This window comes from Dryas octopetala, chromosome 1, assembly GCF_963921425.1.
Source record: "Dryas octopetala chromosome 1, drDryOcto1.1, whole genome shotgun sequence".
Taxonomy (NCBI): domain Eukaryota; kingdom Viridiplantae; phylum Streptophyta; class Magnoliopsida; order Rosales; family Rosaceae; genus Dryas; species Dryas octopetala.
Genome location: NC_141366.1, coordinates 26,446,220 through 26,468,321, shown reverse-complemented (window position 1 = coordinate 26,468,321; position 22,102 = coordinate 26,446,220). Strand labels below are relative to the sequence as shown.

The window sequence follows — 22,102 nt, the reverse complement described above, 5'->3', positions numbered from 1 at the left end:
GTTCTGATTTTAATTAATTGTTATTTAATCTTTGCAATCTGATTTTATTTAGTTATCTCTTTATTGCTTTCAATTCATGTTGCTAAGTTCCATTTGTTTATGCTTTTAATTTCTTTAATTTTGCGTTTCTGATTTCCGTTAACAAGCATGAATTGGGATTTCATTTATTTGTTGCTGTTTTGTTTCTTTTATTTATTTGTTTTAATTATGTAGCTTAGTTATTCTATCTTGCATGTTAGTCGTAGGTTGATTAATGGATTCGTATGCTTTAACAAATCGTTTATCCGTCTCTTGGTCTGTTAGTTTGATGTTTGCACATATTAAATTTCCACTATCTATTAGAACCCCCGTCACTAGTTGTTTGCATCCTTTGACTGGCCACCTTAGGGTAATTGCATCTAGTTTATCTGTTAGGTTTAGCTGTGAAATAGTCAAAGACACTAAACCACAAGTAACAAGGGAATAAGGGATTATTCTTGGTAGTGGGGTTGGGCGACCTCTATAAGGAAATAGTCAAAGCTTATATGTTGTGCATGTTTGACGTTCTCATAAAACTTAATGACTCCTGCATGGGTAACAGCTGCCCTAGCTTGAACTAGGGAACATGTAGGTTAACTAGCTAAGGAAGGCCCAAGAAGCTCTTAGTTTATGCATTAGGAGAACAATGGCGAGAAAGTAACTAGCCAAACCTTTTTAGCTGTCAAACTTTAATATGTTGTGTTCAAATTAACTGTCATTAGCCTTGGATGGTTATTGCATGCTTATCTGATTTGAAACTGAAAATTAACATTGCAAGATAGAATAAAGTGTGTGTGCGTGTGGTGATGTGTGCGTGTGTTTCCATCTTTCAAACCCCCCCATTTAGTTATTCTAGTGATTATTTGCACTGATTTGTTGTATATTAACCATTCCCTGTGGGATCGACCTCGTGCTTGTACGCTTTGCTACTGATGCGATTCGTGCACTTGCGAGTAAACTTAGAATGAGGTAATTGTTTATTTTGTTCTAAGAAAACACATCAACAAGTTTTTGGCGCCGTTGCCGGGGAATGGTGTCTAATATCAATGAATTGGTGTAATTAGTCATTAGAATTAGGTTATATTAGTTAGATTTCATTTTTGATTAATTTTTAGTTTTTAATAAATGCCATGCCTTTATGAGCAGTTTTTCTACTGATTGTGTGTTTGCTCTTGATTAGGTGTATTTTATGAACCTTGAACTTGTTGCAAGGTTGGAGAGGCTCAAAAAGGAAACTTTAGGTACATCTCAAGGCAGCCCTCTACCTAGCGCATCAGATTCGAGTAGTGAGGATATTGGAAGCGTCGAAATGGCTGAAGCAAATGAGAATGTGCCGCAGCCCTTGAGTCACTTTTCAGCACCCTCGCTGCCCATTCAACCGAAGGGGAAGTTGCCTAGTCAGTCCATCGTCAACCCGAAGAATGAGGAGCATGTAAATGCTATTTTGAGGACTACTCCAAGAAAGAGAGTTAGAGTGGTCAAAACTAAGGAAGTGATTGAGATCAGTGATAGTGAGGAAGAGGAGGATCCAGAAATGATAGAGGAGAAAGCTGATACACGTGTGATTCCCCTCATTCCGGACATTGACATCACCAAATTTCCAGCAACCATGAGGGAATTGAAGTCTATTGAGAAGAAGGTTGAGGAGCAAGGGCATAGTCACAACGTTCCTAGGGAGATTTGTGGTTATCTCTTTGCTTCTTTTCCAAGCAAGAAGAAGGATCCGGGCTCGTTGGTCATATCATGCAGCATAGGGGAGCATAAGATCACCAATGCCTTAGTTGACAATGGTTCAGCTATCAATGTTATGCCGCTGGTTGTGTTCGAGAGGCTTGGATTTAAGGAGGCTGATTTGCAACCATTTGATGTGGACATTCGCTTCGCCAACTCTTCAGCCCAAAAAGCTTGTGGTATGCTTGTGGATGTTTTGGTTAAATGTCGTAAATTACTAATTCCCTCTGATTTCATAGTGTTAGATGTGCCGACAATTCCTGGCGACGTCTCTATTATTCTTGGGAGACCATTTTTGTGCACCTCTAACATGGAGTACAAAGCATTGGAGAGCGCCATGACGATTCGGTACTACACCAAGCGCGAGCTGTATGTGCTCACTCCCGAGATGCCAGAAAATGAGGTCACTTTTTATGGAGAGGAGAAGTCCGAGATGGAGAGCTTCTTCAGTTCGTTTCTAGGGAATGCCGAGAGCAGCAATGGCAAGAGGAAGAGGAAAGGACGTAAGTAAAGGAGATGGCAATGTCAGGCTGAAGACAGAAAAACAAGCGCTTATTGGGAGGCAACCCAAGTTTTTGTTTCGAATAATGGAGGAGAAGTCATTGAGGACCAAGGAGGCCGCGCCTACCCTTGGAGTGTCCACGCTTGCGTACGCAAGTAAACAGTTTCTTTATTTCGCTTCATAAGACAATTTTTCATTTTGGTGTGTTTATTTGGTTTTGGATGTTTGCAATTTCCCGTTTCGCTTAATTTGATCATTCTTGCATTTATTTCATATACATTGAGGGCAATGTATCATTTAAGTGTGGGGGGAAGGGCAATTGTCATTTGTTAGTGTTTTTAGGTTAGAACAAGTGTTTAGAGTGTTTTAAGTGTTTTTGAGTGTTTTTTAGAAAAAAGAAAAAAAAAATTTCGTTTTTAGTGTTTTTAGGTGTTTTTAGGTTAGGAAAAAACTTTTTCTTTTGTTTTTAAACTTAGGGTGTCAAACCCACATCAAAATGCACGTTTTCGTTAGATCTCATTCACCTTAGTGATGGATGTGATTCTTTTGAAGTGTGCCACATCGTTTTAAAAACAAAAAGTTTTTGGGTCATTTTGATTGTTTCAGGTCGTTTTGAGTCCCCAACTAATTGATTTGAGTGTGCATGATTGTTATGAGCATGTTTTAGTATTGTGTGTATATTTGGTGTTCTTTTCATTCTAATAGTGTTCCATAACATATCTTGCAATTCTATGTCATTTGGCCTTGTTGATATGAATTTAGGTTGTGATTAGCATTACTAATGATTATATGCATAATAGAGTAGACTTGCATGACCTAAGTGAGCTTTTGAGCCCTGTTCTTCAATTCTTGAGTGTTGCGCGCCACTCTGATTCTATCATTGTCATATAAGTCGTTGTTTTGATCTCATTGTCTTTCATTTGGTCATTTGCTTGGAATATGCATAATCTTGAATCAATGAGCTAGAACTCTTTTCTTGTGTACACAAAGCATGCCGTATTTGCATAACTCTTGAGAAATGAATTTAGGCCCTGTTTGTGTACCCCATAGCCTGAAAGCCTACCCATTACATGTTTTATCCTTAGTTACCCATTTTGAGCCTTTTAAGCCGTTTTCTTTGTTACCCCATACCAAACCCTAAGTTTGGGGGTGTACCACCCCTTTTACCGGTTTTATCCTTTTTATGGTGTTGCAAGTTGTTTATATGTTGATTGAGGTGAAAAAGAAGTGAAAAAGCATAGCCTATACAAAAATGTGTTAGAAAAGTATGTATGCCGTACCCAAAGAAAAGAAAAAAAAAAAAAAAATCAAAGAAAAGAGATGGGACGGTTTCAAAAGAAAAAAAAAAGTGAGCAAAAAGAGCTCAAGTAAGCTATGAAGTGCAAAGAAGCAAAGTGTACCTCAGAATGTTCTAGTGATGCTTGCAATTCCATGAAATTAGCCCTTTGTGTTTCCTTTTCATTTCAATACCCTATCCTAACCTAAGCCTTCATTATAACCCTATTAAAGTCCTAGCTGATCTCAAGAGTGTGTATTATACTTATGTGGAGTCTATTTAAGAAGGGAGCCTATGGCTATTGATTCTATTTCAAGCATTTGTATTCCTTTCATGAGATCAGTATTTCTTTCTAAAATGTGCCTTTATTTCATGTACATATGTGAGCTAATTGTTTTTGTTACATATTTCCTCTCACATATACTTTTGAGTGCACATATCAACCCAATTCTTGAGTGTTTATCATTGAGAGTATGCCATAGTGAGGATTGGAGTTGAATCTATTATGTATGTACTGATTTAGTCTTGTTTGTCTAATACTTGGATTTGTGTCAAGGATGGCCTATATCACAATAGAGGAGCGAGGTATGTTATTTGAAATGTTATTAGAATTTGAAGAATACAATTTATATGCCTTGCTTTCTTATGTGATTAATGGTTGTGCGCATGAATTCAGTTGTTGGGATGTTAGAGTCAGTTTTGAGTCTTTTCTTTCTTTTATTTGCTCGAGGACTAGCAAAATCTAAGTTTGGGGGTGTGATGAGTGTGCATTTTGCATCACTTTATGATACTAATTCCTTAACCTAGAGTGTTAGAACTCGCTATTTTGTGTTTCTTGTCTTGTTTTTGTGTTTTCAGGTCAAATGAAGCAGAAATGAGAAAAAGAAGCAAATGGAGCCATTTTGGGACATTTCCTGGTCAAACCAGGAAAACGAGTGAAATCCTGGTCAAACCAGGAAAAGTGCAGAAATCCTAGTCAAATGAGGATTCCTAGTCGCACTAGGAAACCTAACCCAACTAGGGAAAGGAGTCCTAGTGACACTAGGAGACCCCAGGGGCAATATGGTCATTACGAGAAGTCGAAATGGATAAGGAATCTCTCATTTCCAAGAAATCCTAGTTGCACCAGGAAATGTTTTTCAAGGTTCCAGAAGCTTCCAGAAGGTGGTGGACATCCATGGAAATGAATGGAGGGAAGAAATGAATTTGAATTCAAATGGAAATGAGGGGCAAAATGGGAAGTCAAAAGTGGAGGGCCCATGGGCCCTAGGGATGCCGAACCAAGTGGGCCATGCATGCACATGCATGGGCCCAAACCCTAGCAGCCCAAAAGCCACACGCAAGGAGGAAGATGGCAGCCCATGCATGCGCATGCATGCCATGCAGACCCTAGCTAGGCTAGGCGTGAGCCACTTAAGCCCAAAGGGAGCAGCCCATGCCGCAAGCCCAAGGTGCAGCCAGCCCTAGCTGATGCCGCAAGGAACTAGGAGAGCAAACCCTAGCCAGCCGCAACTTCCTCTTCCTTGCCTCTCAAGGAAGGCTTCTCCTATTTAAACCCCCTCATTCAGACTTTTAGAGAATACTTTTTCTCCTCCTAGTTCAGCCGAAATCACTCTCTCTCCCTCTTAGTTTTATTTTGCTGTTTTAGGGTTTTAGTTTCAGACTTTTATTCTTGTAAGGTGAGCCGAATTCAGAGAGAGGTTTAGGAAGAGGGTGGCGTGACAAGTGAGAGGGAAGGACCACCTGCTGTCGCAAGCCCAAGCTCACCTTGCCGTGAGCCAATTGCTTGTGCTAGGTGCCTCCTTCTTCCTCCCTCCTTGCCGCAGCCCCCATTTGTTGCACCTCTGATTTTTGTTTTCTTTTTCATTCTAGTTTCAGATTTAATGTTGGATATTGGTTTCTGAATTTATTTAATTTAAGTTTCTGAATTTAATTAGTTTATAGCTTTGGTTCTGATTTTAATTAATTGTTATTTAATCTTTGCAATCTGATTTTATTTAGTTATCTCTTTATTGCTTTCAATTCATGTTGCTAAGTTCCATTTGTTTATGCTTTTAATTTCTTTAATTTTGCGTTTCTGATTTCCGTTAACAAGCATGAATTGGGATTTCATTTATTTGTTGCTGTTTTGTTTCTTTTATTTATTTGTTTTAATTATGTAGCTTAGTTATTCTATCTTGCATGTTAGTCGTAGGTTGATTAATGGATTCGTATGCTTTAACAAATCGTTTATCCGTCTCTTGGTCTGTTAGTTTGATGTTTGCACATATTAAATTTCCACTATCTATTAGAACCCCCGTCACTAGTTGTTTGCATCCTTTGACTGGCCACCTTAGGGTAATTGCATCTAGTTTATCTGTTAGGTTTAGCTGTGAAATAGTCAAAGACACTAAACCACAAGTAACAAGGGAATAAGGGATTATTCTTGGTAGTGGGGTTGGGCGACCTCTATAAGGAAATAGTCAAAGCTTATATGTTGTGCATGTTTGACGTTCTCATAAAACTTAATGACTCCTGCATGGGTAACAGCTGCCCTAGCTTGAACTAGGGAACATGTAGGTTAACTAGCTAAGGAAGGCCCAAGAAGCTCTTAGTTTATGCATTAGGAGAACAATGGCGAGAAAGTAACTAGCCAAACCTTTTTAGCTGTCAAACTTTAATATGTTGTGTTCAAATTAACTGTCATTAGCCTTGGATGGTTATTGCATGCTTATCTGATTTGAAACTGAAAATTAACATTGCAAGATAGAATAAAGTGTGTGTGCGTGTGGTGATGTGTGCGTGTGTTTCCATCTTTCAAACCCCCCCATTTAGTTATTCTAGTGATTATTTGCACTGATTTGTTGTATATTAACCATTCCCTGTGGGATCGACCTCGTGCTTGTACGCTTTGCTACTGATGCGATTCGTGCACTTGCGAGTAAACTTAGAATGAGGTAATTGTTTATTTTGTTCTAAGAAAACACATCAACATTAAGAACGCACGAAAACATAATTTCGGTGCATACTTGGTCCAATTTCATTCGAATTGTACCAAAACGTTCCCGGATGGCAAGAAAGACATGTCAAAGCACTTTCTCATGTTAGCATTAGACCACTATTGGTGTTAAAAACGCACGAAAACATCATTTCGGTGCATACTTGGTCCAATTTTGTCCTAATTGCACCAAAACATTCCCAGATAGCAAGAAAGACATTGGGAACCACTTTCTCATGTTAGGATTAGCGTTCGAGACCTATTGAACCACATTTGCTGTTAAGAACACACAAAAACCTTATTTCGGTGTGTACTTTTATTTTATTTTTGTGTCAAACCCTAGGGGAAGGAGAAGGCTTTGTCACGCCACCACCTCGCTGCCAAGCCGACGCCATTACCTTGTGTTGCCACCTTGCCATGCCACCTTACAGCCTTGCCGTGGAGCCCAAGTGCCGAGTAGCAACCCCTTAAGCCGTCCAAGGGTGGAGTCGCCTCCACCTTGCTGCCGTGGCTTTCTCTATTCTCTTCGGATGGGTCTATGCTCCATATGTTTGTCACTTTCATAAATTGTAATCACTCTTGCATGGATAACAGTTGACTTAAGTACGCTTAGGGAACATGTAAGTTAACTGGGTAAGGGAAGCCTAAGAAGCTCTTAGTTATGCAAAGTAAGGAGAGTAATTGCTAAAAGTAACTAACCAGACCTTTTAGTAGACAAACTTTGTTGACATGTTTGCATATTGATTGTTGGTATTGTTGTTGTTTTCCTAGAGCAATTTAATTAACCTTTTTCCAGCTCTAAGTTAACTCGCAACTGCACGAATCGCGGGGTAGCAAAGCTTGCAAATACGAGGTCGATCCCTCAAAGAATTGTATTAATGTTGTGATTACTAATTCAATTAAATTCAATTAAATCAAACACCAACTCACACACACGATAAGGGGGTTTCAGATTGGTTTTGAGAACAATGATCAATAATCATGAAAAGTAAACAAATTAAAATATTAAACTAAGAACAATGGATGTAACAACTAGGGGTCGGAATCCACCACTAACATATTACTTACACAATCATGGACATATAAGAGCAATTAATTGACAAGATATATTAATAAAGTTGCTAGCCGGGAGGCCTTGATTATCGGACACTCACCTAACTATTGTCCTCCTAATGCATAAATTAGTAGATTGATTATCTCTTACTAACTTAGTTAACCTACATGTTCCTAGATAGCTTGATTATCGTCTACCTAAGCTATTAAGCATGCAAGAGTCATTATGATTATGTGAGAACGACAAACACATAGACCCTCTTAAGAGCATCTATGATCTCTTCCCTCAATGATAAATTCTTAGGATATCTCTTTGTTACCTATTGAAACAGATGGCTTGATTATCACCCCCCAATTCCATAACAAATTCTAGATGCATACAACCTAAGGTGATCAATCAAAGATGTAATACACTAAAATCAATTAAAGAAGAGGTCCAAGATTTATCAACATAAATTGCAATTAAAAACTCAATAATCCATGACAAACGTAAATAACATAGTTAGGGCTTCATCCTAGCCCTAGCTAGAAGTTTAGCTACTCATAACTAAAGTAAAAACAAAACAAAACATAATTAAAAACTGATGAAACTGATGGAAGAAAGAAGGAGAGGCCACGGCAGCAAAGTGGAGGTGGCTCCACCCTTGGGCGACGGCTTAGGGGCTGTGGCAAAGAAACCTTCTTCTCCTCTAGGGTTTCGGCAAAGACAAAGATGGGGGCTGGAGGCTTGCTTGAAAATAAAACAAAAGGTGGCTAGGGTTTTGCAGCAAAAGAGAGAAAGTAAGAGAAAGAAGAGAGCATGTAGAAGAAGTCTCCACTTATGAAGGAGAGAGGTCTATTTATAGGGAACCTTGGGGCTGAGGTTTCTCTCATTCTTCAATGTGGGATTGACACTTTCCTTGCACATCAAGACTTGTAATTTTCGGCCAAGCATGGGCCTTGGGCTGATTTGGGCTCTTTTTGGGCGGAACCCACTTTTCTGTTTGCGGAACTGCTGCGCTACCCTCACTAAAACGGCCATATCTTGAGCTACAGAACTCAGAATCGAGATCCGTAAAATTTCCTGCGAAGCTAACATCCGTAGCTTTCCAACCATATATGGCATGACATCTAATTCGATCTGTAGAAATACAGAATCACTGTCGAAATTTAGTGTCCAGTTTCCAGGGTTTTGACTTTTTCTTCAACTAGGACTCCTTGTGATCTTTGACTGAATCTTGTGAGATTTTCCTTGAGCATGAAGGATAACACAACCTGGGCTTCCACCATTTGGGCTAGCAATAGGCGCATGGCCTTGGTCCTTTGGGCTAGGGTTATGCGCATGGCCCATAGTGCATGGACTGCATGTGTGGTCCATGTCATGTGATGATGTGGCATGGTTGACTATTGACTTTGACCTTTGACCTTTGACTTTGACCAAAAGTCAACATTGACAAAAAAGATTCCCCAAAAGATTCTGTCTGAAATTCTCCAAAGATTCCTTCCAGATTCCAGATCCTTCTAGAAGATTCTCTCAAGATTCTTTTTCCTATTTTTTCCATTTTTAGATCAAAATAGCCTCATTTAGCTTCTTTCTCCATCATTGCTTCATTTAACCTACAAAACATTAAAACAAACCAACAAGACTTAAAATATCGAGTTCTTGCACTCTAGGTTAGGGAATTAGCATCATAAAATGATGCAATTTGGACACTCAACACACCCCCAAACTTAGACTTTGCTAGACCTCGAGCAAACAAAATAAAGAAAAGACTCAAAACTGACTCAACTAAACCCAACAAACTTTCCCAACAAATGATTTCATGAGATTAGCCACCAATAATCATAGCAAAGCAAGGTATATAGGTTATTTAATCTTCTAATTCTAATAATGCTTCAACAACATACTTCACTCCTCTATTGTAAAACATATAGCCCATCCTTGACATAAACTCAAGTGTTAGATAAACAAGACTAAATCAACATAAACAACATAGATTCAACCCCAATCCTCACTAAGGCATACTCTCAACAATAAAGCACTCAGAAATTGGGTTGAATTGTGCACTCAAAATTATATGTGAGAGAATTTATGTAAACAAAAACAAATAGCTCACATATTGGCATGAAAGAAAGGCACATTTAGAAGGAAGCAATGATCTCATGAAAGGAATATCAACATACTTGAAATAGAATCAATCACCATAGGCTTCTCTTTCATCTAGACTCCACATTAGGAACTACATTTCCCTTAAAATCAAATAGGGCTTTACTAAGGTTGTACGTAGGCTTGTGGTAAGGATACGATATTGAAATGAAAGGATAATACAAAGGCTACAAACTATGGTTTTGCAACACAGAATAACACTTTACAGGCATACCTTGCATACTTGCACTTCATAGCTTGAGCTTTGGATATTTGAGTACCTTTCATCATCATTTTTCTTTTCTTTTGAAACCGTCCCTTCTTTCTCTTTTTTTTTTTTTTTTTTTTCCAAACTCTTCTTTTTCAATTTCTCTTGGGTACGGCATACACTCTTTTCAGCACATTTCTTTTTCTTTTGCTTTCAAGCTATATTTCACATTTATTTTCAACCTCAAAGCCATAAAATTAATACAAAACCATAGATAAAAGGTAAACAGGGTAGGGGTGTGTTGAATGTTTTCTTAGAACAAAATAAACATCTATTTCATTCCAAGTATACTCGCAAGTGCACGAATCGCATCAGTAGCAAAGCGTACAAGCACGAGGTCGATCCCACAGGGAATGGTTAATACACAACAAATCAATTAATCAATAGAAGAACTAAATGAGGGGTTTTGGAAAGATGGAACACACTCACACATCACCACACGCACACACCCTTTATTCTATCTTGCAATGTTAAGTTTTCAGTTTCAAATCAGATAAGCATGCAATAACCATCCAAGGCTAATTTCAGTTAATTTGAACACAACATATTAAAGTTTGACTGCTAAAAAGGTTTGGCTAGTTACTTTCTCGCAATTGTTCTCCTAATGCATAAACTAAGAGCTTATTGGGCCTTCCTTAGCCAGTTAACCTACATGTTCCCTAGTTCAAGCTAAGGCAGCTGTTACCCATGCAGAAGTCATTAAGTTTTATGAGAACGTCAAACATGCACAACATATAAGCTTTGACTATTTCCTTATAGAGATCGCCCAACCCCACTACCAAGAATAATCCCTTATTCCCTTGTTACTTGTGGTTTAGTGTCTTTGACTATTTCACAGCTAAACCTAACAAATAAACTAGATGCAATTACCCTAAGGTGGCCAGTCAAAGGATACAAACAACTAGTGACGGGTTCTAATAGATAGTGGAAATTTAATACATGCAAACATTAAACTAACAGACCAAGAGACGGATAAACGATTTGTTAAAGCATGCAAATCCATTAATCAACCTACAATTAACATGCAAGATAGAATAATTAAAACAGAAAAGAAAATCTGAATAATATAAATAAATTTCCAATCCATGTTGGAAAGCAAACTAATTAAACAAAACAATTAAAAACTAGAATCAAACAAAAGAAATAAGAATTCCAAAACAAAAATAAAAGAACATTCCTAGAGAGTGGCAGCAGCGGCGGCACAAGGTGGCAGCAGCGGCGGCACAAGGTGGCAGCAGCGGCACAAGGTGGCAGTGGCTTGACGTCTTCCTTCTCCTTTGGTTCAGCAGAAAAATAAAATAAGAGAGATGATGGTGGCTGCGGCAAGAGAAGAGAAATAATGGGGGCTGCTAAGGTTCCTAGGGTGCGTGAGAAAAGAAAGAGAGAGAAAGGAGGCTAGGGTTTCTGAAATTTCAGAGAGGAGCACCTTTGAGTTATAAAGATGTATTTATAGAGGAGAGTGGGGCTGAGATTTCTCTTTCTCTTCAATGTGGGATAACTGCATTCCTTGCACACCAAGACTTATAATTTTCGGCCAAACATGGGCCTTGGGCTGATTTGGGCTCTTTTTGGGCATAACTTCGTTTTCTGCTCGCGGAACTGCTGCGCTACCTCCACTAAAATGACCATATCTTGAGCTAGAAAACTCGGAATCGAAATTCGTAAAATTCCCTGCGAAGCTAACATCCATATCTTTCCAACCATATATGGCATGCTACCTGATTCGTTCTGGAGAATTACAGAATTGCTGTCGAAATTGGTGCTCTATTTTCCAGGGTTTTGACTTCTTTTTCAGCTAGGATTCCTTGGGCTTTCTCTTTGTACGCGTGATGGGCTAGGGTTTCCTTTAAAAGAACATGGGCTGGATGCAACAAGCAAGTGGCGTGATGGGCTTTAAGGATGCATGGCTTGCATGGCTTGGGCTCTAGAGTTGGTGCATGGCTTGCATGGCATGCACATGCATGCATGGGCTGCCACCTCACCATTCTTGTGGATTTCGACTTCACTTAGGCCCAAAGCCCAATTGACTTCATGACATGATATGGTTGACCCTTGACCATTGACTTTGACTTCCAATTTTACCCCTCTCTCCCTCTTGGATTCGAATTCATTCCTCCATCTGATTCCATGGATGTCCACCACCTTCTAGAAGCTTCTGGAACCTTGACTTGATTGAGTTGACTTTGACCAACCTTTCCTAGTCCAACTAGGATTTCTTGTAAATGAAAGATTCCTTATCCATTTTGACTTCTCGTAATGACCATATTGTCCCTGGAGTCTCCTAGTGTCATTAGGACTTCTTCCCCTAGTAGGGTTAGGTTTCCTAGTTCAACCAGGAATTCCTGTTCCAATCAGGATTTCTCATTTCTGGCTCGACAATGATGGTTCTGGACTTGATGTTTCCTAGTGTGACTAGGAATCCTCATTTGATTAGGATTTCAGCTCTTTTCCTGGTTTGACCAGGAATTGACCCATTTTCCTAGTTTGACCAGGAAATGTCCCAAAACGGCTCCATTTGCTCCTATTTCCTATTTATGCTTCATTCGACCTAAAAACACAAAAACAAGACAACAGACACAAAAAGATCGAGTTCTAACACTCTAGGTTAGGGAGTTAGTATCATAAAATAGCGTAAAATGAACACTCATCAGGGTGTAACTCCCCCAAACTTAGGGTTAGGTATGTAATGTGGTTTACAAAGAAAAGGCTATAAGGCTCAAAGGGGTTACTAGGGATAAATTACAAAGGGTTGGCTTTTGGCTCTAGGTAACACAAACAAGGCCTAAAATCATCTCCTAAGATCCATGTAGTTATAGACATGTTTTGCATAGAGTAAGAGAAAAGTTCGAGTTCAATGATTCAAATCAGGTGCATTTCAAGCATTTGAACAAAAGAATGATAATGAGATCAAACAACGACTTAAATGACAAGAAAGGATTGGAGTAAGTATAAATACACTCAAGAATTGAAGTACAAGGCTCAATAGCTCACTTAGGTCATATAAGTCTCCTCTATCATGTATATGTATCTCTAGTCATGCAAATCACAACTTAAGCTTATGAAAACAAGGCTTAATTACAAAGAATCATGAAATAGGTTATGAAACAACATTAGAAAAACAAGAACACATAACCTATATAATGAATGCTAAACATGCTTTTCAATGGCTATAAACAATTCATAGACTTGTTGGGGACTCTAAAACTAAAAGACTCAAAAACTTTGTTTTAAAAACAATGTTGCAATAAAGTTCTAAGGATCAATGACCTCACCAAGATGTAATGACACTTAGATGATTGCATTTTGATATGGGTTTGTCACCCTAATTGAAAACAAAACTAAAATTTTTTATTTTTTTATTTAAAAAGAAACCCTAGAAATCAAAAAACAAAAATGAATGAAATTTCCTTTCCCCCCAAACTTAAATGAAACATTGTCCCCAATGTTTTAAATAATAAAATAATGCAATTAACATAAAAGCATGGGAGAAATCAGAACAAACGAGTAAAACATGGAAAGAGTAGGGTTAGGACTTCCCTTTGACGCGATTAGGTCGACAAGCACATACACCTCCCCCAAACTTCTTTTCCTCCATCACTTGGGTTGCCTCCCAAGAAGCGCTAAGTTTGACGTCTTCAGCCAGACGTAATGACCGTTCTCTAATAGTAAACTTCCTCCAGGCGGGAGTCGAAGTTCGAATCTATATAAGGCTTGAGATGATGGCCATTCACCTTGAACACCGTTCCATTCTTTAAGTTTCTTATGTCCACCGCACCGTATGGGTAAACATGGATAACTTCATAGGGTCCATTCCATCTTGACTTAAGCTTGCCTGGAAAAAGACGTAATCTCGTGTTGTAAAGTAGTACTTTATCACCAACTATAAATTCCTTTGGCACGAGCTTCTTGTCATGGTATCTTTTTGTTCTCTCCTTGTACAGCTTAGCATTCTCATAAGCAAAATGTCGAATCTCCTCCAATTCACTAAGTTGCAACATCCTCCTCTCACCAGCGGGTTTCAGATCAAAATTGAATTTCTTGATTGCCCAATAGGCCTTGTGCTCAAGCTCAACTAGTAAATGACATGCTTTCCCATAGACCAACCGGAAAGGTGACATACCAATGGGTGTCTTGTAGGCGGTGCGATATGTCCATAAAGCATCATTCAACTTGGTTGACCAATCCTTCCGATTCATGTTAACTGTCCTCTCGAGAATGTGCTTGATCTCACGATTGGAAATCTCAACTTGGCCACTTGTTTGGGGATGATATGGAGTAGCAACCTTGTGGTTCACCCTATACTTCGTCATCAATGCTGTGAACAACTTATTACAAAAATGCGAACCTCCATCGCTAATGATTACCCTTGGTGTCCCAAACCTTGCTAAAATGTTATTCTTGATAAAACTAATAACAATCCGAGCATCATTAGTTCTTGTTGCTATCGCTTCCACCCATTTAGACAGATAATCAACTCCAACCAAGATGTATTCAAAACCAAACGAAGAGGGGAATGATCCCATGAAATCAATGCCCCAAACATCAAAAATTTCAACTTCAAGCATCACATTCAAAGGCATTTGATTTCGCGCAGAAATGTTCCCCATTCTTTGACATCTATCACATGCTTTATAGAATTTATGGCAATTATGAAATATGGAAGGCCAGAAGAAACCTGATTGGAGAACCTTGTAAGCTGTCTTTGTTCCTCCACCATGGCACATTTCAATGATCCCCCTTTGCTCACTCTCAGGTACACACCGGCATATCAATTGGTCAGCTCCAAATTTGAACAAGTACGGATCATCCCACACATACTGTCTTGTATCATGTAGAAATTTCTTCCTTTGTGGAATTGTAAAACCTTCAGGCATTACTCCGCTCACCAAATAATTCGCTATGTCAGCATACCATGGAAGTGCGTCAGCAACAACAAATAACTGCTCGTCTGGAAATGACTCTCCAAGGGCAACACGTCCTCCTCAGCTTGATCTTCATTAACTAAACGGCTCAGATGGTCAGCTACTACATTTTCACATCCCTTCTTATTCTTGATCTCAATATCGAATTCTTGAAGAAGCAGAGTCCATCGAATCAATCTTGGCTTAGCATCTTTCTTATTTAACAAGTACTTGAGAGCTGCATGATCGGTGTAAATGGTGATTTTCGAGCCAATCAAGTAGCTTCGGAATTTTTCTAATGCAAAGATCACTGCGAGCCTCCTTTTCAATGGTAGAGTAATTCAACTGAGCATCATTGAGCGTCCTACTCGCATAGTAGATCACATGCGGTAACTTGTTCACTCTTTGACCTAGGACAGCTCCAATGGCATAATCACTTGCATCACACATCAGCTCAAACGACAAACTCCAATCAGGTGGCATGATAATAGGCGCGGATGTGAGCAATTTCTTCAGCTTATTGAATGCATCCACAAAATCCTTGTCGAACTCAAAACTCACGTCTTTCTGCAATAGACTGCAGAGAGGCCTCGAAATCTTTGAAAAATCTTTAATGAACCTCCTATAAAATCCAGCATGTCCAAGAAAACTTCTCACTTCCTTAACACTTGTAGGGTGCGGCAACCTTTGTATCACATCAATCTTGGCCTTGTCAACTTGTATTCCATCCTTCGAGATCACATGACCAAGAACTATTCCTTGTTGCACCATAAAATGGCATTTCTCCCAATTCAACACTAGATTTGCCTCTTGACATCTTTTCAATACTTTTTCTAAATTTTCAAGACATGAATCAAAAGAAGAGCCAAAAACGGAAAAATCATCCATGAATACCTCAATGATACGCTCCACCATATCAGAGAAGATAGACATCATGCATCTTTGGAATGTAGCTGGGGCATTGCACAATCCAAAGGGCATTCTTCGATAAGCAAACGTACCAAAAGGGCATGTGAAAGTCGTCTTCTCTTGATCTTCGGGTGCAATTGAGATTTGATTGTAGCCACTATACCCATCCAAGAAACAGTAATGACTATGACCAACCAACCTTTCTAACATTTGATCAATGAATGGCAAGGGAAAATGGTCCTTCCTTGTGGCAGTGTCCAGCTTCCTATAATCAATACACACACGCCAACCAGTTTGTGTTCTTTGTGGCACCAACTCGTTCTCCTCATTTTTTACCACAGTAATCCCACTCTTTTTCGGCAACTTGAACAGGACTAACTCACTTTGAATCACTAATCGGATAAATGATTCCAACATCTAACAACTTGATTACCTCATTACGAACAACTTTCTTTAGAGTTGGATTCAATCGTCTCTGAGCATCACGGGTTGGTTTAGATTCCTCCTCGAGAAGTATCCTATGCATGCAAACTGTCGGTGAAATGCCTTTGATATCAGCTATGGTCCATCCCAATGCCAACCTATGCTCTTGCAATAGCTTTAAAAGTCTTTCTTCCTCACTTTTACTCAAGTTTGATGCAATTATCACAGGCAAAGTCTCATCTTTCCCCAAGTATGCATATTTCAAGTGCTCAGGTAACGGCTTTAATTCTAACTTGGGTGGTTGCACAATTGAAGGTAATGGCTTATCCTTAGTAGAAATCAAAGTTTCAAATTGGTTAGACCACCTACCTATATGAGGCCGGTTCTCATCAAATAAAGCTTGCACTTCTTCAGTCACTCCAATTGGGGAGCTTGGTTCGGCTAACACTAGGGTGGCCTCCAGCGGATCTTCAACAAAACTCGTTTTAATCATTTCTTTCACCATCGGGTCTATGGAGTCTATTCTCAAACAATCTACTTTCTCTTTTGGATACCTCATAGCTTCAAATGCATCAAATTCCACCGTTTCACCAAGAACTGTCATTGACAACTTCCCATTACTCACATCTATCTTGGTGTTGGCTGTGGCCATAAATGGTCTTCCAAGGATAATTGGTAACTCATTACCCATTCGTGGCGTATCTTCCATCTCTAGGATTACGAAATCTACAGGCATAATCAAATCAGCAACTTTAACCAATACATCTTCAACTATACCTTTAGGAACTTTCACAGAACGATCAGCCAATTGGAGTGTAACACTTGTCAGTTTAAGCTCTCCTAGGCCAATCTCCTCAAAAACTGAATAGGCATCAAGTTGATACTTGCTCCAAGGTCCAACAATGCCTTCTCAAACTTGTGATTCCCAACAACACATGGAATTGGGAAACTGCCAGGATCTTTCAACTTAGGTGGCAACTTCCTTAACAATACAGCACTCACCTCTTCACTTAGAGCAACCTGCTCATGTTCCTTGAACTACCTCTTGTGAGTGTACAATTCCTTCAAAAACTTAGCATACTTAGGAATCTGTTGGATGGCATCAAGCAAAGGAATATTGATCTCCACTTTCTTAAACATGTCCAGGATTTCCTTAGCTTGATTATCCTTAAATTGCCTCCTATGGCGTTGGGGAAATGGTAACGGAGCCCTTGGAATAACTGGGGCAGTCACGGCTTGCTTACTTCCTGAAGTGACTGTTGGCTCTTCTTGTACTTCCTCACTTGCTTCCTGATTTCCCACAACCTTCTCTTGATCCTTTTGAGCTTTCTTAGGATCCAAGATCACAATCTCATCATCTTGCTTGTCACTCTTTGGATTCAGATTAGTACCTACTTTGTTGTCCACAACTCTCCCACTTCTCAAAGTAGTTATTGCTTCAGCCTTATCATGGATTGGTGCACCCTTTACCACTTTATCCAAGGTTAAGGTCACTTGTTCCAATTGGGCTTCCAAACTTGAAATAGCTCTAGCTGTAGTATTCAACTGCTCTTCCGTTTTGTTCATGAAAGATTTTGTATCATTAGACATTGAAGTTGTACTATGAGCTAGTGTAGCAATCATCTCTTCCAAGTATGTATTTCTTAGCTCGACAGGTGGTGGTGTACTCGGCCTAGAGTGAACTCTTTCAACTTCACTACACAACACCTCTTGTGACGATTTTGAAACCTGATTAGCCATCATAACCTGCATCATCTGTTTAAGCTCAGCCACTTCTACTTCCATGGCCGATTTTTTCGTAGTTCTTTTCTTCCTATTCCACTGCTGAGAATTAAGTGCCAACGTGTCAAACAATGCCCATGCATCTTCAGAAGTCCTTTCCTTTAATGCTCCTCCACAAGTCATATCCACCATAGTGCGATCTTGCTCCATTAAACCCTCGTAGAAATAATCAATCTGCATCCATGGGGCAAAATTGTGATGTGGATACGAATTTAAAAGCTCTTGATACCTTTCCCAACTTTCATGAAAAACTTCATCTTCCTCTTGTGTAAATCCTAATATCTGCTTCCTCACAATAGTAGTCTTACTAGCTGGATAGAATCTCTTAAGAAACTTAGATGCCAAATCTTCCCATGATTCTATAGAAGCGACTTGCAAGGAATACAACCAACTCTTTGCTTTTTCTTTGAGAGATAATGGAAATAATCTTAACTTCCTTTGTTCATCACTTAATCCTTTCAGCTTTCCAATCTCACAAATAGCATAAAACTCTTTGATGTGCGTATAAGGATCTTCACCCTCACGTCCATAATAAATTGGCAAGAGTTTAATTGTCCCACTTTGAATTTCAAACTGTTCGGCCTCCACTTGAGGATAGACTATACATGTAGGTTGAGCAAAGAGTGTTGGAGATGAATAATCACTCAATGGTCTTTTCGGCTGCACCTCCTTCTCAACTTCCTTCTCTTGTTTCTCTTTTTCAAGTCCCACTTCAGAATCACTACCTTGTAATGAAACAAAAGTGGACACCACTCTCAATGGCTTTTGAATAACCTTTGGTGTGCCCTTTTGTTTGTTCAATATCTTTGATACTTCCTCACGGGTAGGAGGAGTGATCTTCGAACGTGGATCCTCCATTGTACCTCAAAAACTAGAGAATTCAGCAATAACCAAAAATAAAATAAAAAACATAAAATAAAACCTAACTAAAATGACTTAACTAAAAATAATTAAACTAGTAATCAACACTGATAACAATTCCCCGGCAACGGCGCAAAAAACTTGTTGTTGTTTTCCTAGAGCAATTTAATTAACCTTTTTCCAGCTCTAAGTTAACTCCCAAGTGCACGAATTGCGGGGTAGCAAAGCTTGCAAATATGAGGTCGATCCCTCAAAGAATTGTATTAATGTTGTGATTACTAACTCAATTAAATTCAATTAAATCAAACACCAACTCACACACACGATAAGGGGGTTTCAGATTGGTTTTGAAAACAATGATCAATAATCATGAAAAGTAAACAAATTAAAATATTAAACTAAGAACAATGGATGTAACAACTAGGGGTCGGAGTCCACCACTAACATATTACTTACACAATCATGGACATATAAAAGCAATTAATTGACAAGATATATTGATAAAGTTGCCAGCCGGGAGGCCTTGATTATCGGACACTCACCTAACTATTGTCCTCCTAATGCATAAATTAGTAGATTGATTATCTCTTACTAACTTAGTTAACCTACATGTTCCTAGATAGCTTGATTATCGTCTACCTAAGCTGTTAACCATGCAAGAGTCATTATGATTATGTGAGAACGACAAACACATAGACCCTCTTAAGAGCATCTATGATCTCTTCCCTCAAAGATAAATTCTTAGGATATCTCTTTGTTACCTATTGAAACAGATGGCTTGATTATCACCCCCCAATTCCATAACAAATTCTAGATGCATACAACCTAAGGTGATCAATCAAAGATGTAATACACTAAAATCAATTAAAGAAGAGGTCCAAGATTTATCAACATAAATTGCAATTAAAAACTCAATAATCCATGACAAACGTAAATAACATAGTTAGGGCTTCATCCTAGCCCTAGCTAGAAGTTTAGCTACTCATAACTAAAGTAAAAACAAAACAAAACATAATTAAAAACTGATGAAACCGATGGAAGAGAGAAGGAGAGGCCACGGCAGCAAAGTGGAGGTGGCTCCACCCTTGGGCGACGGCTTAGGAGCTGCGGCAAAGAAACCTTCTTCTCCTCTAGGGTTTCGGCAAAGACAAAGATGGGGGCTGGAGGCTTGCTTGAAAATAAAACAAACAGTAGTGCTAGACATCCCACATTTATATACCATAATTTCATACCACCTTATATGGCAACTTACATGGCATTCATGCATTGGACACTAAAAAATAAAAACAAAAATCCAAAAAGAAAAAGAAAAACTTTGTCCAGTAAAATAATGACACGTAAGATGGTATAAAAATATGGTATAAGAATGTGGTAAATATAGCATTATTCTAAAACAAAAGGTGGCTAGGGTTTTGCAGCAAAAGAGAGAAAGTAAGAGAAAGAAGAGAGCATGTAGAAGAAGTCTCCACTTATGAAGGAGAGAGGTCTATTTATAGGGAACCTTGGGGCTGAGGTTTCTCTCATTCTTCAATGTGGGATTGACACTTTCCTTGCACATCAAGACTTGTAATTTTCGGCCAAGCATGGGCCTTGGGCTGATTTGGGCTCTTTTTGGGCGGAACCCACTTTTCTGTTCGTGGAACTGCTGCGCTACCCTCACTAAAACGGCCATATCTTGAGCTACACAACTCGGAATCGAGATCCGTAAAATTCCCTGCGAAGCTAACATCCGTAGCTTTCCAACCATATATGGCATAACATCTGATTCGATATGTAGAAATACAGAATCACTGTCGAAATTTAGTGTCCAGTTTCCAGGGTTTTGACTTTTTCTTCAACTAGGACTCCTTGTGATCTTTGACTGAATCTTGTGAGAGCATGAAGGATTCCTTTCATTTGAGCCTTGGATCAGCTGAGTGGGTGCAAATTCCTTGGGCTTGCGGACTCTTGGATAACACAACCCGGGCTTCCACCATTTGGGCTAGCAATAGGCGCATGGCCTTGGTCCTTTGGGCTAGGGTTATGCGCATGGCCCATAGTGCATGGGCTGCATGTGTGGTCCATGTCATGTGATGATGTGGCATGGTTGACTATTGACTTTGACCTTTGACCTTTGACTTTGACCAAAAGTCACCCTTGACAAAAAAAATTCCCCAAAAGATTCTGTCTAAGATTCTCCAAAGATTCCTTCCAGATTCCAGATCCTTCTAGAAGATTCCCTCAAGATTTTTTTTTCTATTTTTTCCATTTTTAGCTCAAAATAGCCTCATTTAGCTTCATCATTGCTTCATTTAACCTACAAAACACTAAAACAAACCAACAAGACCTAAAATATCGAGTTCTTGCACTCTAGGTTAAGGAATTAGCATCATAAAATGATGCAATTTGGACACTCAACAGGTATCCATAGTAGGGTGAATGGTATGCTAATGGTGGATTCTGACCCCTAGTGCTTTTTTATCATTTTTTTTATCTAAATTAATTCAGTTTGTTATTTTAAAGTTTTGTTACTTTTTTGTTAGTTTAGTCTAGTCTCAAAAACCGATCAAAACCCCCCTATCTGTGTGTGTGAGTTGGTGTAGATTTAATTGAATTTAATTAAGCGGTAGTCATTACACTAGTACAATTCCCTATGAGATCAACCTCGTACTTGCAAGCTTTGCTACTCAGCTATTCATGCAGTTGCGAATTAACCTTGAGCTTGGTAAAAGGTTAAAGAATATGCTCTAGGAAAACATACAACATGAACCGCCTTTAGTGTTAAGAATGCACGAAAACGTAATTTCGATGCACACTTGGTCCAATTTCGGTCTAATTGTACCAAAACGTTCCCGGATGGCAAGAAAGACATGTTGAAGAAATTTCTTTTGTTAGGATGAGTGTTCAAGACCTATTAAAGCACATTTGGTGTTATGAACCCTCAAAAACGTTATTTCGCGGCATTCTTGGTACAATTTCGTACAAATAACACCAACAGGTTCCCGGTTGGCAAGAAAGTCAAGTCAAAGTACTTTCTAATGTTAGAATTAGCGTTCTAAACCTATTAAACCGCATTTTGGGTTAAGAACGCACGAAAACGTAATTTCGGTGCATACTTGGTCCAATTTCGGTCAAATTGTACCAAAATGTTCCCGGATGACAAGAAAGACATGTCGAAGAACTTTCTTTTGTTAGGATGAGTGTTCTAGACCTATTGAAGCATATTTGGTGTTATGAACCCTCAAAAATGTTATTTCAGTGCATACTTGGTACAATTTCGTACAAATTACACCAACA

The 22,102-nt window shown here is 39.0% G+C and overlaps 1 pseudogene; it reads right to left on the bottom strand.

The window, feature by feature from the left end:
- LOC147299463 (uncharacterized) overlaps positions 1-18,823 on the bottom strand; it is a 113,135-nt pseudogene extending 94,312 nt beyond the window's left edge.
- Between the last annotated feature and the right edge of the window lie 3,279 nt (positions 18,824-22,102).